This window comes from Arachis stenosperma, chromosome 6 (assembly GCF_014773155.1).
Source record: "Arachis stenosperma cultivar V10309 chromosome 6, arast.V10309.gnm1.PFL2, whole genome shotgun sequence".
Taxonomy (NCBI): domain Eukaryota; kingdom Viridiplantae; phylum Streptophyta; class Magnoliopsida; order Fabales; family Fabaceae; genus Arachis; species Arachis stenosperma.
This window is the reverse complement of record NC_080382.1, coordinates 117,903,394-117,921,989: the sequence shown is the minus strand read 5'-3', so window position 1 is coordinate 117,921,989 and position 18,596 is coordinate 117,903,394. Positions and strand designations below refer to the sequence as shown.

General features: G+C 39.8%; 1 non-coding gene across 1 annotated transcript; it reads right to left on the bottom strand.

Moving 5' to 3' along the window:
- Nucleotides 1-15,770: 15,770 nt before the first annotated feature.
- On the bottom strand, nucleotides 15,771-15,878 carry LOC130937795 (small nucleolar RNA R71). Its single transcript, XR_009068994.1, has one exon. It is a non-coding gene; the product is annotated as a small nucleolar RNA R71 (small nucleolar RNA).
- Nucleotides 15,879-18,596: the final 2,718 nt, after the last annotated feature.

Genomic DNA, 18,596 nt, shown 5'->3' with positions numbered 1-18,596 from the left:
TTTAAATTTAAATTAATTAACAGATCTTCAGTTGATGGGTGGGGACCACTTGATTTGTCCATTCTGCAGCTTCTAATTTGTGTTTTCTGGGCTGGAACTGGGTCAAAACATGGCCCAAAATTGCCCCCAGCATTTTCTGTAATATTGCAGATCGTGCATGTGATGCGTCCGCGTCATCCACGCGTTCGCGTCATTTGTGCAGATTCCAGTCCACGCGTTCGCGTCAGGCATGCGATCGCGTCATTGCAATTTCTCCATTCCGCGCGGTCGCGTGAGCCATGCGTCCGCGTCGGTCTTCGCTGGTCATCTCTTTGGTTTCTTCTTTTTCTCTGCAGAAACTTCATCAAATCCCTCCGAATGCTACCTAAAATAAATAAAATTGCACAAAACTCAAAATAGCATCCATAGTAGCTAAAATACAATTAATTCTGAATTAAACTCAACAATTTAGATGCAAATTCACTAGAAAAAGATGGATAAGATGCTCACGCATCACAACACCAAACTTAAACTGTTGCTTGTCCTCAAGCAACCAAAATTAATAGGCTTAGGATGTGAATTGCATGAGAATGAGAGTTTGATTAAGCTCATGTCTTTTATAGTGGGGTTTATAACTGTAATCTGAATAGTTTTGGCATCTCACTCTCCTTTGAATCAAGAATGTTATTGTCATTCGGAATTAGAATCCGGATAATATTATGAATTCTCTGATCTTTCTATTTCAGTTTAATCCTTGAACACAGCAAAATTTATTTTAATTTATTTTTTTTCTTTGGTGCTTTGCACCTTGAGTCTAGCCGTGACTTTAAATGTTTTGTCTCAAGCTTTACTTGACACAGAAACACCACAAGCACTTAACTGGGGAACTCCCTTTGAGTTGATTTTTTTCAGTTACTCCAGACAGTGGTGCTCAAAGCTTAGGCATACTCTGTTAAACGCACTTGGTCTCGACTCTAAGTGTTCTGTCTCAAGGATTACTTGACACAATCACACCACAAGCATGTGACTAGGAAAACAAATCTTGAGCTTTTATCATATCTGACCTCCCTAGTGATGCTCAGAGTCTTGGACCTTGCTTTTATTATTATTAATTATTATTATTATTTTTGTTTGTTTTTTTTCTTTTGCTGTTTCTTTTGCTTCAAGGATTAAATTTTTGTTTATAGAAAAGTCATAATAATTCTCTAAATTCCTGTTCCTTATACATTAACATTCTTTGATTCAAATTCAAATATGCACTGTTCATATAATGCATTCAAAAATCACAGAAAATACCACCACATTTAAGTAAATAAGACTATTCTTAGAATTAACTCAATTTCTCATGCAATACATCACTTCTTTTTCTTTTCTTTTTGGATTCAAGTTCAGTGAGTGGTACATGAAACATCTTTTCAGCATTAAAGATATTAAAAAAAACTAGTCCTAGAATTCTAACTAATAAAAGATCATGCAACAGACAAAGTAAAATAGCAGAAAGCCATAACATAGAAAAAAAAAGAGGGGAGGAATAAAAATGAAAGGAACTCAACCACCTTAGTTATCCTAGCAGTCGCTTTATTCTTCAGGTTGTGCTCCTTTGTGAGGATGATTTGCCTCTCTTTTGTGCCAGAAAACCAATAAGCGCAGCATCCAACAACACCAAACTTAAAGGTTTGCTTGTCCTCAAGAAAATAAATACTGAAAATAGAAGAGATAAATATTATAATGAGAGAAAAATAAAAGAATAAGAGAGAATGAGGATTGGGAGAGAGAGCGAGAAAGAAAATGGGCGGCGAACTAGTGTGGCGCAAGCGAGGCGAACGCGTGAAGCACGCGGTCGCGTGGGTCGCACCTTTCCAAAACGACGCGGAAGCGTCAGGCACGCGATCGCGTGCCCTAGATTTTATGCTATTCGCGTGAAGCCAGCAGCGTGCCCGCGCGACTTTCTGTTCGCATGGCTTGGGATGCCTATTTTCATACGACGCGATCGCGTCGTTCATGCTAACGCGTGGATGGCCATTTGTGCAATCGACGCGATCGCATCGGTCACGCGTCCGCGTGACCAATTCCGTGCGTTTAGCACAACTCTTGCCCCAAGCCTGCACAACTCTCTGCCCAAACACTCTTTTACGTCGAATTTGCAGGTCACGCGTCCGCGTCAGTAACGCGGCAGCGTGGATGGCAAAAAATTACAAGCGACGCGAACGCGTGGGGCACGTGATCGCGTGGGCTTGTTTGTGCGAAAGGCTCCATTCTCGCGCCACTCCCGCGCAACTCTCTGTCAAATTTATTTTTCACACACATCCATCTGACACGAACGCGTCAGCGATGCTTTCGCGTCGTGTGTGCATTTTTTTTTTTGAAATATAGCTTGAGGTGTTCGATTCCTGGGAGAACATAGCTGCATGATCAGAAAATTAGTAAGAACTCAATAAAAATAAAATAACTAAGAAAACTACTACGAAAAATAAAAATTGCTAAGGATATGAAATTATCGGGATGCCTCCCGACAAGCGCTTCTTTATCGCCACTAGCTTGACGGTCAGCTCCTCTAAGGAGGAGGTTCATAGGGGCTCAGCTCTTCACCCCTTACTTTGAACTTCTTTCCTGTGTCTCAATAACATAGCTCATATTGCTCCAGAGAGGGGATTCTGATTACTGTATAAACCCATGCTGGATTACTGGTCAACACCACCTTCATTCCTGGGGAGAAACCTTCAGTGGGGATCTTTTTGTTTCTCCATCCTCTGAGTACTTTCTTCTTTTTGGGAACCTCTTCCTTGGTAGATGATGCATTCCCAATACCAAACTTAGGTTTGATGTCAGGAGAAACTTTATTGATTGTTGCCAAGGGAGGTTTGAGCTGCAGATTCTGCTGTGTATCATCAGGGGATTTTTGAAGGTTTGGATCAATAAGCTCAGCCTGCATGCACCTCTCTTCTTCACCTGTTGGATGTATATCTTTGAAGACATGAAAGACCAGTTGTCATTATGTACTCTAAGCACTAATTCACCCACTTCGACATCAATCAGAGCTCTTCCAGTGGCTAGGAATGGTCTTCCTAGAATTATAGAGCATTCTCTCCTCCCTGTATCAAGAAGACAAGTCTGCTGGGAGGAAGAATTTACCCACTTTAAACCAATATTTTCCACTAACTGTATGCAGGCTTCATAGATTTGTCTGCCATCTGTAATGCTATTTTGGGGGTGCTCTGGATTGCAGCTCTTATCACAGAAAGGGCATTAGATTTATACTTGCCCCTAGATCACATAGGGCTTTCTTAAAGGTTGTGCTCCCAATGGTGCATGGAATTTGAAAGCTCCCTGGATCTGGCATCTTCCTTGGTAAGTTATTCTGAATCACAGCACTACATTCCTTAGTCAGGACTACTGTCTCATCTCCCTTTAAACACTTTTCTTGACAACAGCTTTGCTCCAAGACCTCAGTAAAAGGAATATTGATTTGTAACTTTCTGAAGATTTCCAAGAACTTTGAAAACTGCTTGTCCTTGGTCTCCTTTTGAAGTCTCTGAGGACATGGCATCTTAGGCTTATACTCAGGAGCCTTTGGCAGTGTAGGATAAGTGTCAAGAGAGTCTGGGAAAGGGTTGTCCGCACGCTTTGGAGGGCGTGCTCTTCTTCTTCCTTCTTCTCCTCTGGAGCTTCCTTTTCACTAGCTCTTCATTGGCCTTGGGTCTCAGACCCAGCTACTTTGCCACTTCTCAATTGAATACCTTGCAAACTTTTCCTGGTTCACCACTGTATCACCTTGAAATGTACTTGCAGACTCTCAAGTAATTGCTTGCTTTCTAGTTGAGGTTCTGGTTTCACCTAACTAAATTTCTAATGGAGGTTCTGGTTTCCTGCATAACTTGTGCTTCAGTACTTGCCACTTGTCCACTTATCACGGAGATAGCCTTGCATTCCTTTCTTGGATTTAGAATTATGTTACTAGGAAGGCTATTAGTGGTCCTCTGATCAATTTCATTAACTCTGGTGGCTATTTGACCCATTTGAATCTCTAGGTTCTTGATGGATGCTCTGGTTTCCTGTCTAAAACTTGTCAATATTGCTTCCAAATCATTGTTCTGTTAGAAACCGCCCTGAGAATTATTGTTGAAGTTCTGAGGTCTCTGAGGTTGATCCCTCCATCCAAAATTTGGGTGATTTCTCCATCCCTGGTGGTATGTCTTAGAATATGGATCATTGTTGGGATTCCTAGGACCACTCCCCATGTAATTCACCTGTTCAAAAGAAGGTTGAGCATAATCATAATTATCATTTTGCACAAAATTACCTGTCATATCATAGGAGACTTCTTGTGGTGGATTTTGGGTGTTGATAGCTGAGACTTGCATGCCACCCATCTGTTGAGTAAGTAAATTTATTTGCTGAGACATCAGCTTGTTCTGAGCAAGAAGAGCATTAACAGCTTCTACTTCCAACACGCCTCTCTTCTGAGGGGTCTCAGAGTTGACAGGATTCCTGTTAGATGAGTATAAATATTGGTTGCTTGCAACCAATTCAATCAGCTCAATAGTCTCCTCTGGTGTCTTCTTCTTGTGCAATGAACCGCCTGCAGAAGTGTCTAGGCTCATCTTGGACATCTCACCCAAGCCTTCATAAAAGATATCCAGTTGGGTCCATTTGGAGAACATGTCTGGAGGGCATTGCCTAGTCAATAGCTTGTATCTTTCCCAAGCTTCATACAGAGTTTCACCATCCTTCTGTCTGAAGGTCTGAACCTCCAATCTAAGCTTAGTCAGCTTCTTAGGTGGGAAAAATTTTGTGAAAAACTCAGTAACAACCTTGTTCCAAGTATCCAAACTCTCCTTTGGTTGGAAATCTAGCCATAGCTTTGCTTTATCCCTCAGAGCAAACGGGAAAAGCATGAGTCTGTACACCTCTGAATTCACTCCATTTGTCTTCACAGTATTACTATCTGCAGAAAATCAGATATGAACTGATTTGGATCTTCATGAGGAAGTCCATGATACTGGCAATTTTGTTGCACCAAGGTGACCAATTGTGGCTTCAACTCAAAGTTGTTTGCATTTATAGGAGGCACCACAATACTTTTTCCATAAAGATCCGCAGTAGGGGTAGAATAAGAGCCAAGCACTCTCCTCTGTTGATTATCCCCATTCGAATTTACCACATTGGCATTAGCATTATTATTTGCCATAGTGGATTCTGCAGCCTTGCAAAGTCTTGCTTGTTGTAAACACCGCCTGAAAGTCCTTTCAGGTTCAGGATCAAAGCCTAAGAAATGTTCTTTGTCTTTGTTCCTGCGCATAAACAACCAAAAGACAAGAAAAGATGGGACTCTCTACGTCAGAGTGTAGAGAAGTCCCTGTGAGGTAACCTGTGTAAAATAATAAAAATACTAAATAAATAAATAAATAATGAGAAAGTTTTAAAAATAAAAATAAACAGGAATAATTAAAAAGAATAAAAATAAATAGAGAACACCAAACTTAATTTCAGAAATTAAAAAAATATTAGTGCTATTTATTTATTTAATTAATTATTTTTTTTTAAATTAAAGATAAAAATAAAACAAAACTAATTATAGAAAAAATCAATAGACGGAAAAAAAAAACGAAAACAAAAAAATTAAAAATAAAATAAAATAAGAAAATAAAATAAAAATGAAATAAATAAAAAAAATTAAACGGACTAAAGGAAAAAATATTTTAAAAAAAACAAAAAAGAAATAAACGAACGGGGGAACGAAAAAAGGAAAACAAAGGAAAATTTTTTTTAATTTTATTTTAAATTTTTTTTTGAAAAATAATAAAACAATATTTTTTTTAATTAAAATTAAAATTAAAATGCCTAATCTAAACAATCAAACAACGGCGCCAAAAACTTGCTGCAGAATTTATAACCACACTTACTAACCGGCAAGTGCACCGGGTCGTACCAAGTAATACCTTACGTGAGTAAGGGTCGATCCCACGAGAATTGATGGATTAAGCAACAATAGTATTTGATAGAATTAGTTAGGCAAGCAGAAAAGGATGTTGGAAGTTCAAAAGCATTAAACAGTAATGTTAGACTTTCAGAAAGCAAAAGCAGCAATGAGTTGGGAATAAAATTTGTAGAAAATAGTTAAGGCTTCAGAGTTATCTATTTTTCCGGATTAACTTTTCTTACTAACTATTTTAATTATGTAGGATTTAATTTATGGCAAACTATATGTGACTAGACCCTAATTCCTTAGACCTTCCTAGTCTCCTCTAAAATTCATTAACTGCCAATTCCTTGGTCAATTAATTCCAATTAGAGGGTAAAAATCAATTTTCAGTTTTCTTGCCACAAAAACTCTAATTACCCAAAAATAAGGGGATTATATGTCACGTATCCCCTTAAATCCAAATAATTAAAATTTAGGAGAATATGTTTTCAAGCTATTGTTCAAGTATAGAGCTTTTCCAAGTTATACAAGAACTCAAATAGAAAGAGGGTCATACTTCCGTTCCACCCAAATTCATAATATAAAGAACGAAAACAATTCTTAAATATAAATCCAAAACATAAATTAAAATAGAAAAAGTAATAAAATCAATCCATACAAATAGACGGAGCTCCTAACCTTAACAATGGAGGATTAGTTGCTCATAGTTCAGAGTAGAAAATAAGGATTATCGTAAAATTCTGTCTGTGTCTAAATGTACAGAGTTCCTATTTATAATTAATCCTAATAAATTTAAAATCTAATTCTCTAAAAATAAAAATATCTTTTCCTAAAAGATAAGATTTGAATTTAAATTTAAATTAATTAACAGATCTTCCGTTGATGGGTGGGGACCACTTGATTTGTCCATTCTGCATCTTCTAATCTGTGTTTTTTGGGCTGGAACTGGGTCAAAACATGGCCCAAAATTGCCCCCAGCGTTTTCTGTAATATTGCAGATCGCGCATGTGATGCGTCCGCGTCATCCACGCGTTCGCATCATTTGTGCAGATTCCAGTCCACGCGTTCGCGTCAGGTACGCGATCGCGTCATTGCAATTTCTCCATTCCGCGTGGTCGCGTGAGCCATGCGTCCGCGTCGGTCTTCGCTGGTCATCTCTTTGGTTTCTTCTTTTTCTCTGCAGAAACTTCATCAAATCCCTCCGAATGCTACCTAAAATAAATAAAATTACACAAAACTCAAAATAGCATCCATAGTGGCTAAAATATAATTAATTCTTAATTAAACTCAACAATTTAGATGCAAATTCACTAGAAAAAGATGGATAAGATGCTCACGCATCACAACACCAAACTTAAACTGTTGCTTGTCCTCAAGCAACCAAAATTAATATAGGCTTAGGATGTGAATTTGCATGAGAATGAGAGTTTGATTAAGCTCATGTCTCTTTTTATAGTGGGGTTTATAACTGTAATCCTGAATAGTTTTGGCATCTCACTCTCCTTTGAATCAAGAATGTTATTGTCATTCGGAATTAGAATCCGGATAATATTATGAATTCTCTGATCTTTCTATTTCAGTTTAATCCTTGAACACAGCAAAATTTATTTTAATTTATTTTTTTTTTTGGTGCTTTGCACCTTGAGTCTAGCCGTGACTTTAAATGTTTTGTCTCAAGCTTTACTTGACACAGAAACACCACAAGCACTTAACTGGGGAACTCCCTTTGAGTTCTGATTTTTCTTTCAGTTACTCCCAGACAGTGGTGCTCAAAGCCTTAGGCATACTCTGTTAAACGCACTTGGTCTCGACTCTAAGTGTTCTGTCTCAAGGATTACTTGACACAATCACACCACAAGCATGTGACTAGGAAAACAACTCTTTGAGCTTTTAATCATATCTGACCTCCCTAGTCATTGATGCTCAGAGTCTTGGACCTTGCTTTTATTATTATTTATTATTATTATTATTTTTGTTTTTTTTCTTTTGCTGTTTCTTTTGCTTCAAGGATTAAATTTTTGTTTATAGAGAAGTCATAATAATTCTCTAAATTCCTGTTCCTTATACATTGACATTCCTTGATTCAAATTCAAATATGCACTGTTCATATAATGCATTCAAAAATCACAGAAAATACCACCACATTTAAGTAAATAAGACTATTCTTAGAATTAACTCAATTTCTCATGCAATACATCACTTCTTTTTCTTTTCTTTTTGGATTCAAGTTCAGTGAGTGGTACATGAAACATCTTTTCAGCATTAAAGATATTAAAAAAAACTAGTCCTAGAATTCTAACTAATAAAAGATCATGCAACAGACAAAGTAAAATAGCAGAAAGCCATAACATAGGAAAAAAAGAGGGGAGGAATAAAAATGAAAGGAACTCAACCACCTTAGTTATCCTAGCAGTCGCTTTATTCTTCAGGTTGTGCTCCTTTGTGAGGATGATTTGCCTCCCTTTTGTGCCAGAAAACCAATAAGCACAGCGTCCAACATCACCAAACTTAAAGGTTTGCTTGTCCTCAAGCAAATAAGAACTGAAAATAGAAGAGATAAATACTATGATGAGAGAAAAATAAAAGAATAAGAGAGAATGAGGATTGGGAGAGAGAGCGAGAAAGTAAATGGGCGGCGAACTAGTGTGGCGCAAGCGACGCGAATGCGTGAAGCACACGGTCGCGTGGGTCGCACCTTTCCAAAATGACGCTGAAGCGTCAGGCACGCGATCGTGTGCCCTGGATTTTATGCTATTCGCACGAAGCCAGCAGCGTGCCCGCGCGACTTTCTATTCGCATGGCTTGGGATGCCTATTTTCATACGACGCGATCGCGTCGTTCATGCTAACGCGTGGATGGCCATTTGAGCAATCGACGCGATCGCGTCGGTCACGTGTCCGCGTGACCAATTCCGTGCGTTTAGCACAACTCTTGCCCCAAGCCAGCACAACTCTCTGCCCAAACACTCTTTTACGTCGAATTTGCAGGTCACGCGTCCGCGTCAGTGATGCGGCCGCGTGGATGGCAAAAAATTACAAGCGATGCGAACGCGTGGGGCACGCGATCGCGTGGGCTTGTTTGTGCGAAAGGCTCCATTCTCGCGCCACTCCCGCGCAACTCTCTGTCAAATTTATTTTTCACACACATCCATCTGACGCGAACGCGTCAGCGATGCTTTCGCGTCGTGTGTGCGTTTTTTTTTTTTTTGAAATATAGCTTGAGGTATTCGGTTCCTGGGAGAACATAGCTGCATGATCAGAAAATTAGTAAGAACTCAATAAAAATAAAATAACTAAGAAAAACTACTACGAAAAATAAAAATTGCTAAGGATATGAAATTATCGGGTTGCCTCCCGACAAGCGCTTCTTTATTGTCACTAGCTTGACGGTCAGCTCCTCTAAGGAGGAGGTTCATAGGGGCTCAGCTCTTCACCCCTTACTTTGAACTTCTTTCCTGTGTCTCCATAACGTAGCTCAATATGCTCCAGAGAGAGGATTCTGATTACTGTATAAACCCATGCTGGATTACTGGTTAACACCACCTTCATTCCTGGGGAGAAACCTTCAGTGGGGATCTTTTTGTTTCTCCATCCTCTGGGTACTTTCTTCTTTTTGGGAACCTCCTCCTTGGTAGATGATGCATTCCCAACACCAAACTTAGGTTTGATGTCAGGAGAAACTTTATTGATTGTTGCCAAGGGAGGTTTGAGCTGCAGATTCTGCTGTGTATCATCAGGGGGTTTTTTAAGGTTTGGATCAATAAGCTCAGCCTGCATGCACCTCTCTTCTTCACCTGTTGGATGTATATCTTTGAAGACATGAAAGACCAGTTGCTCATTATGTACTCTAAGCACTAATTCACCCACTTCTACATCAATCAGAGCTCTTCCAGTGGCTAGGAATGGTCTTCCTAGAATTATAGAAGCATTCTCATCCTCCCCTGTATCAAGAATCACAAAGTCTGCTGGGAGGAAGAATTTACCCACTTTAACCAAAATATTTTCCACTAATCCGTATGCAGGCTTCATAGATTTATCTGCCATCTGTAATGCTATCTTTGTGGGTTGTGCCTCTTGGATTTGCAGCTTCTTCATCACAGATAAGGGCATTAGATTTATACTTGCCCCTAGATCACATAGGGCTTTCTCAAAGGTTGTGCTCCCAATGGTGCATGGAATTTGAAAGCTCCCTGGATCTAGCATCTTCCTTGGCAAGTTATTCTGAATCACAGCACTACATTCCTTAGTCAGGACTACTGTCTCATCTCCCTTTAAACGCTTTTTCTTTGACAACAGCTCCTTCATGAACTTGACATAGATAGGCATTTGCTCCAAGACCTCAGCAAAAGGAATATTGATTTGTAACTTTCTGAAGATTTCCAAGAACTTTGAGAACTGCTTGTCCTTGGTCTCCTTTTGAAGTCTCTGAGGATATGGCATCATAGGCTTATACTCAAGAGCCTTTGGCAGTGTAGGATAAGTGTCAAGAGAGTCTGGGAAAGGGTTGTCCGCACGCTTTGGAGGGGCATGCTCTTATTCTTCCTTTTTCTCCTCTGGAGCTTCCTTTTCAACTAGCTCTTCATTGGCCTTGATCTCAGACCCAGCTACTTTGCCACTTCTCAATTGAATAACCTTGCAAACTTCTCCTGGGTTCACCACTGTATCACCTTGAAATGTACTTGCAGACTTCTCAAGTAATTGCTTGCTTAGTTGGCCCACTAACACCTCTAAATTTCTAATGGAGGTTCTGGTTTCCTGCATAACATGTGCTTCAGTACTTGCCACTTGTCCACTTATCACGGAGATAGCCTTGCATTCCTCTCTTGGATTTGGAATTGTGTTACTAGGAAGGCTATTAGTGGTCCTCTGATCAATTTCATTAACTCTGGTGGCTATTTGACCCATTTGAATCTCCAGGTTCTTGATGGATGCTCTGGTTTCCTGTCTAAAACTTGTCAATATTGCTTCCAAATCATTGTTCTGTTGGAAACCGCCTTGAGAATTATTGTTGAAGTTCTGAGGTCTCTGAGGTTGATCCCTCCATCCAAAATTTGGGTGATTTCTCATCCCTGGTTGTATGTCTTAGAATATGGATCATTGTTGGGATTCCTAGGACCACTCCCCATGTAATTCACCTGTTCAAAAGAAGGTTGAGCATAATCATAATTATCATTTTGCACAAAATTACCTGCCATATCATAGGAGACTTCTTGTGGTGGATTTTGGGTGTTGATAGCTGAGACTTGCATGCCACCCATCTGTTGAGTAAGTAAATTTATTTGCTGAGACATCAGCTTGTTCTGAGCAAGAAGAGCATTAACAGCTTCTACTTCCAACACGCCTCTCTTCTGAGGGGTCTCAGAGTTGACAGGATTCCTGTTAGATGAGTATAAATATTGGTTGCTTGCAACCAATTCAATCAGCTCAATAGTCTCCTCTGGTGTCTTCTTCTTGTGCAATGAACCACCTGCAGAAGTGTCTAGGCTCATCTTGGACATCTCACCCAAGCCTTCATAAAAGATATCCAGTTGGGTCCATTTGGAGAACATGTCTGGAGGGCATTGCCTAGTCAATAGCTTGTATCTTTCCCAAGCTTCATACAGAGTTTCACCATCCTTCTGTCTGAAGGTCTGAACCTCCAATCTAAGCTTAGTCAGCTTCTTAGGTGGGAAAAATTTTGTGAGAAACTCAGTAACAACCTTGTCCCAAGTATCCAAACTCTCCTTTGGTTGGGAATCTAGCCATAGCTTTGCTTTATCCCTCAGAGCAAACGGGAAAAGCATGAGTCTGTACACCTCTGAATTCACTCTATTTGTCTTCACAGTATCACATATCTGCAGAAAATCAGATATGAACTGATTTGGATCTTCATGAGGAAGTCCATGATACTGGCAATTTTGTTGCACCAAGGTGACCAATTGTGGCTTCAACTCAAAGTTGTTTGCATTTATAGGAGGCACCACAATACTTTTTCCATAAAGATCCGCAGTAGGGGTAGAATAAGAGCCAAGCACTCTCCTCTGTTGATTATCCCCATTAGGATTTACCACATTGGCATTAGCATTATTATTTGCCATAGTAGATTCTGCAGCCTTGCAAAGTCTTGCTTGTTGTAAACGCCGCCTGAAAGTCCTTTCAGGTTCAGGATCAAAGCCTAAGAGATGTTCTTTGTCTTTGTTCCTGATGAGCGGATAATTTGTACGCTTTTTGGCATTGTTTTTAGTATGTTTCTGGTATGATCTAGTTAGTTTTTAGTATATTTTTATTAGTTTTTAGTTAAAATTCACTTTTCTGGACTTTACTATGAGTTTGTGTGTTTTTCTGTGATTTCAGGTATTTTCTGGCTGAAATTGAGGGATCTGAGCAAAAATCTGATCCAGAGACTCAAAAGGACTGCAGATGCTGTTGGATTCTGACCTCCCTGCATTCGAAGTGGATTTTCTGGAGCTACAGAAGCCCAATTGGCGCGCTCTCAACAGCGTTGGAAAGTAGACATCCTGGGCTTTCCAGCAATATATGATAGTCCATACTTTGCCCAAGATTTGATGGCCCAAACCGACGTTCAAAGTCACCTCAAGAAATTCCAGCGTTAAACGCCGGAACTGGCACCTAATTGGGAGTTAAACGCCCAAACTGGCATAAAAGCTGGCGTTTAACTCCAAGAAGAGTCTCTACACGAAAATGCTTCATTGCTCAGCCCAAGCACACACCAAGTGGGTCCGGAAGTGGATTTTTATGTCATTTACTCATCTCTGTACACCCTAGGCTACTAGTTTTCTATAAGTAGGACCTTTTACTATTGTATTTTCATCTTTTGATCATGTTTTGATGATTGAACCCTCTTTGGGAGGCTGGCCATTCGGCCATGCCTAGACCTTGTTCTTATGTATTTTCAACGGTGGAGTTTCTACACACCATAGATTAAGGTGTGGAGCTCTGCTGTACCTCGAGTATTAATGCAATTACTATTGTTCTTCTATTCAATTCCGCTTGTCCCTTGTTCTAAGATATCACTTGTTCTTCAACTTGATGAATGTGATGATCCGTGACACTCATCATCATTCTCACTCATGAACAAGGTGACTGACAACCACTTTTGTTCTACAAGCAACCAAGGCTCTAGTGAATATCTCTTGGATTCTTTAATCGGAATCTTCGTGGTATAGGCAGGACCTGATGGCGGCATTCAAGAATCCGGAAGGTCTAAACCTTGTATGTGGTATTCTGAGTAGGATTCAATGATTGAATGACTGTGACGTGCTTCAAACTCCTGAGGGCGGGCGTTAGTGACAGACGCCAAAAGAATCAATGGATTCTATTCCGGTCTGATTGAGAACCGACAGATGAATTCCGCTATGCTGTGACCAGAGCATATGCAATCGTTTTCAATGAGAGGATGGGAGGTAGCCACTGACAATGGTGAAACCCTACACGAGCTTGCCATGGAAAGGAGTAAGAAGGATTGGATGAAGGCAGTAGGAAAGCAGAGAGACGGAAGGGAAGGCATCTTCATACGCTTGTCTGAAGCTCTTACACCAATGATATACATAAGTAACTCTATCTTTATCTTTATGCTTTATTCGTTTATCACTATACCCATTTGAGTCTGCCTGACTGAGATTTACAAGATGACCATAGCTTGCTTCATACCACCAATCTCCGTGGGATCGACCCTTACTCACGTAAGGTATTACTTGGACGACCCAGTGCACTTGCTGGTTAGTTGTGCGAAGTTGTAGTGATCACAATTTCGTGCACCAAGTTTTTGGCGCCGTTGCCGGGGATTGTTCTTGTGTATGGACAACTGACGGTTCATCTTGTTGCTTAGATTAGGTATTTTTCTTCAGAGTTCTTAAGAATGAATTCTAGTGTTTCAAGGTGATGTTCTTATCATCACCAAAGCTGATTGATTCTCACCAATTTAGCTCTTGAATGCAATGTCCTGCTGAAGCATGGCCGGCCATGTCTAATTTCTTTAGACTAAAGCTTTAGACTAACATTGCATGATTCCTGGAATTCTCATTAAGAATTTTGATACCTTTATTTTCCTTTTCACTTAATTTTCGAAAAAAGCCAAAAAAAAAAAATTTACAAAATCATAAAAACCAAAAATATTTTATGAATCTAGTGTCTCATTTTAAGTTTGGTGTCAATTGCATGTTTCTGTTCTTCTTGCATTTTCGTTTTTATGCATGTGTCTTAATTAATCTTCAAGTTGTTCTTGATGATTTTCTTGTTTTGATCTTTGAATTCTATTGACTTGAGTGTTTTGTTGTTTCTCATATGCATTCTCATTTTGTTAGTGTCAGTAGTATACAAACTGCTAAGTTTGGTGTCTTGCATGCATTGTTATCTGATTTTATTTGCATTTTGATTATTCCTTATTATTAAAAATCCAAAAATATTTTTAATTTGTGTCTTTTCAAGTCAATAATACAGAGAATTGAAGATTCAGAACATACTGCAGAGGAATCACACAGAAAATGCTGGGCATTCAAAAAATGCCCAGTGAAGAAGACAGACTGGCGTTTAAACGCCAGCCAGGGTGCCTGGCTGGGCGTTTAACGCCCAAAGAGGTAGCATTTTGGGCGTTAAACGCCAGAATGTATACCATTCTGGGCGTTTAACGCCAGGATGGTGCTAGGGGGAAGATTTTGTTTTCCAAATCAATTTTTTTCAAGTTTTCAAAGTTTTTCAAAATCAAATCTTTTTCAAATCATATCTTTCAATCAAATGTTTTCAAAATCAATTTCTTTCCTTTTTCAAGATACTTACTAACAATTAATGATTTGATTGAACATTTTTTGCCTTTTCTGTTAAGAAAGGTTTTATGTTTGAATCATATCTTTTCTTGTTAGGCAAGTCATTAATTTTTAAATCATATCTTTTCAAATTGTTTTCAAATCATATCTTTTAAAATTGTTTTCAAATCATATTTTCAATTACATCTTTTTAAAACCAATCATATCTTCTTAACCACATCTTTTTCAAAATAGTTTTCAATCAAATCTTTTTAATTTCTAATTTCAAAATCTTTTTCAAAAATCACTTGATTTCTTTTCCACTTTGAATTTTCGAAATTATCAAACAGTTTTTCAAAAGTTTTCAAACTTTTTAATTTAATTTTCGAAAATTCTCTTCCCTCCTTCCCACATCCTTCTATTTATGGACTAACACTATCCCTTAATGCAAAATTCGAACTCCATCTACTTGGACAAGTTCAAATTTTCTACTTCTGTTTTCTACCTTTCTTTTCCTCTGACAATTAAAGGAATCTCTATACTGTGACATAGAGGATTCCACATTTTCTTGTTCTATTCTCTTTCTTATGAGCAAGAGCAAAGACAAAGGTATTCTTGTTGAGGCAGATCCTGAACCTGAAAGGACCTTGAAGAGAAAGCTAAGAGAAGCCAAAGCACAACTTTCTTTAGAGGACCTGACCGAATTCTTCAAAGAAGAGAAACATGGCAGCCGAAAACAACAACAATGCCAACAATCAAGGAAGGTGCTGGGTGACTTTACTGCACCTACTCCCGACTTCTATGGGAGAAGCATCTCTATCCCTGCCATTAGAGCAAAACAACTTTAAGCTTAAGCCTCAATTAGTTTCTCTAATGCAACAGAATTGCAAGTTCCATGGACTTCCATTGGAAGATCCTCATCAGTTCTTAGCTGAGTTCTTGCAAATCTGTGACACAGTCAAGACTAATGGGGTTGACCCTGAGGTCTACAGACTGATGCTATTCCCTTTTGCTGTAAGAGACAGAGCTAGAATATGGTTGGACTCTCAACCTAAAGAAAGCCTGGACTCTTGGGAAAAGCTAGTCAATGCCTTCTTGGCAAAGTTCTTTCCACCTCAAAAATTGAGTAAGCTTAGAGTGGAAGTCCAAACCTTCAGACAGAAGGATGGAGAATCCCTCTATGAAGCTTGGGAAAGATACAAACAATTAATCAGAAAATGTCCCTCAGACATGCTTTCTGAATGGAGCATCATAGGTATTTTCTATGATGGTCTCTCTGAACTATCCAAGATGTCTTTGGATAGCTCTGCTGGAGGATCTCTTCATCTGAAGAAGACGCCTACAGAAGCTCAAGAGCTCATTGAAATGGTTGCAATAACCAATTCATGTACACTTCTGAAAGGAATCCTGTGAACAATGGGACAAGTCAGAAGAAAGGAGTTCTTGAGATTGATGCTCTGAATGCCATACTGGCTCAGAACAAGACATTGACTCAACAAGTCAATTGATCTCTCAAAGTCTGTCTGGAATGCAAAATGCACCATGCAGTACTAAGGATGCTTCATCTGAGGAAGAAGCGTATGATCCTGAGAACCCTTCAATGGAAGAGGTGAATTACCTAGGAGAACCCTATGGAAACACCTATAATTCTTCATGGAGAAATCACCCAAATTTCTCATGGAAGAATCAAGAGAGACCTCAACAAGGTTTCAACAACAATAATGGTGGAAGAAACAGGTTTAGCAATGGCAAGCCTTTTCCATCATCTTCTCAGCAACAGACAGAGAGTTCTAAGCAGAATACCTCTGACTTAGCAACAATGGTCTCTGATCTAATCAAACCACTCAAAGTTTCATGACTGAAACAAGGTCCTCCATCAGAAATTTGGAAGGACAAGTGGGTCGGCTGAGCAAGAAAATTACTGGATTCCCTCTTAGTACTCTCCCAAGTAATACAGAAGAAAATCCAAAAGGAGAGTGCAAAGCCATAACCCTGGCCGAATCTAGAGAGGGAAGAGAGGAAGTGGACGCCACTGAGGAAGGCCTCAATGGGCGTGCACTAGCCTCCAATGAGTTCCCCAATGAGGAACCATGGGAATCTGAGGCTCAAAATGAGACCATAGAGATTCCATTGGACTTACTTCTGCCTTTCATGAGCTCTGATGAGTATTCCTCCTCTGAAGAGGATGAGTATGTCACTGAAGAGCAAGTTGCTAAATACCTTGGAGCAATCACGAAGCTAAATGACAAGTTATTTGGAAAAGAGACCTGGGAGGATGAACCTCCTTTGCTCACCAAAGAACTGGATGACTTGTCTAGGCAGAAATTACCTCAAAAGAGACAAGATCCTGGGAAGTTTTCAATACCTTGTACCATAGGCACCATGACCTTCAAGAAGGCCTTGTGTGACTTAGGGTCAAGTGTGAACCTCATGCCTCTCTCTGTAATGGAGAAGCTAGGGATCTTTGAGGTACAAGCTGCAAGAATCTCATTGGAGATGGCAGACAACTCAAGAAAACAAGCTCATGGACTTGTAGAGAATGTTTTGGTAAAAGTTGAAGACCATTACATCCCTACTGATTTCATAGTCCTAGAGACTGGGAAGTGCATGGATGAATCCATCATCCTTGGCAGACCCTTCCTAGTCACAGCAAAGGCTGTAATTGATGTTGATAGAGGTGAACTAATCATTCAAGTGAATGAAGAGTCCTTTGTGTTTAAGGCTCAAGGATATCCCTCTGTCACCATGGAGAGGAAGCATGAAGAGCTTCTCTCAAATCAGAGACAAACAGAGCCCCCACAGTCAAACTCTAAGTTTGGTGTTGGGAGGCCACAACCGAACTCTAAAGTTTGGTGTTGAACCCCCACATTCAAACTCTAAGTTTGGTGTTGGGAGGTTCCAACATTGCTCTGAGTATCTGTGAGGCTCCATGAGAGCCTTCTGTCAAGCTACTAACATTAAAGAAGCGCTTGTTGGGAGGCAACCCAATGATTATATTTTATATGTTTTCTTTTGTTATTTTATGTTTTTTGTAGGTTGATGATCATAAGAAGTCACAAAATCCATTGAAAAAGCAAAAACAGAATGAAAAATAGGAAGAAAAACAGCACACCCTGGAGGAAGAACTCACTGGCGTTTAAACGCCAGTGAGGCTAGCAGTTGGGCGTTTAACGCCCAGTCTGGCACCATTCTGGGCGTTTAACGCCAGAAAGGGGCACCAGACTGGCGTTAAACGCCAGGAAAGGGTAAGAACCTGGCGTTAAACGCCAGAAATGGGCACCAGCCCGGCGTTTAACGCCAGAATTGGCTCAAAACGTGATTTTTGATGCCATTTGGTGCAGGGATGACTTTTCCTTGACACCTAAGGATCTGTGGACCCCACAGGATCCCCAAACAACCCCACCTCTCTCTCTTCTTCTTCACCCATTCACCAATCACCTCAACATCTCTTTCTCTTCACCACTCACATCCATCCTTCATAAAACACCACTTCTTCCCCTCTTTTGGTCGAACCACAAAGCCATCTCCCTCTCCTCCATTTCTTCTTCTTCTACTCTCTTCTTTCTTCTTTTGCTCGAGGACGAGCAAACCTTTTAAGTTTGGTGTGGTAAAAGCATTGCTTTTTGTTTTTCCATAACCATTTATGGCATCCAAAGCCGGTTCAACTGAGAAGGCATGACCTCAAGCCCATCACTAAGAAGAAGATGGAGCAAACAAGAGACCCCTCTCATCAAGAAATCCCTGAGATACCTCAAGGGATGCACTCTCCTCCACAAGACTACTGGGAGCAAATTAACACCTCCCTAGGAAAATTAAGTTCCAACATGGGACAACTAAGGGTGGAGCACCAAGAACATGCCATCCTCCTCCATGAAATTGGAGAAGATCAAGGATCATGAGAGAGGAGCAACAAAGACAAGGAAGAGACATTGAGGAGCTCAAGCACTCCATAGG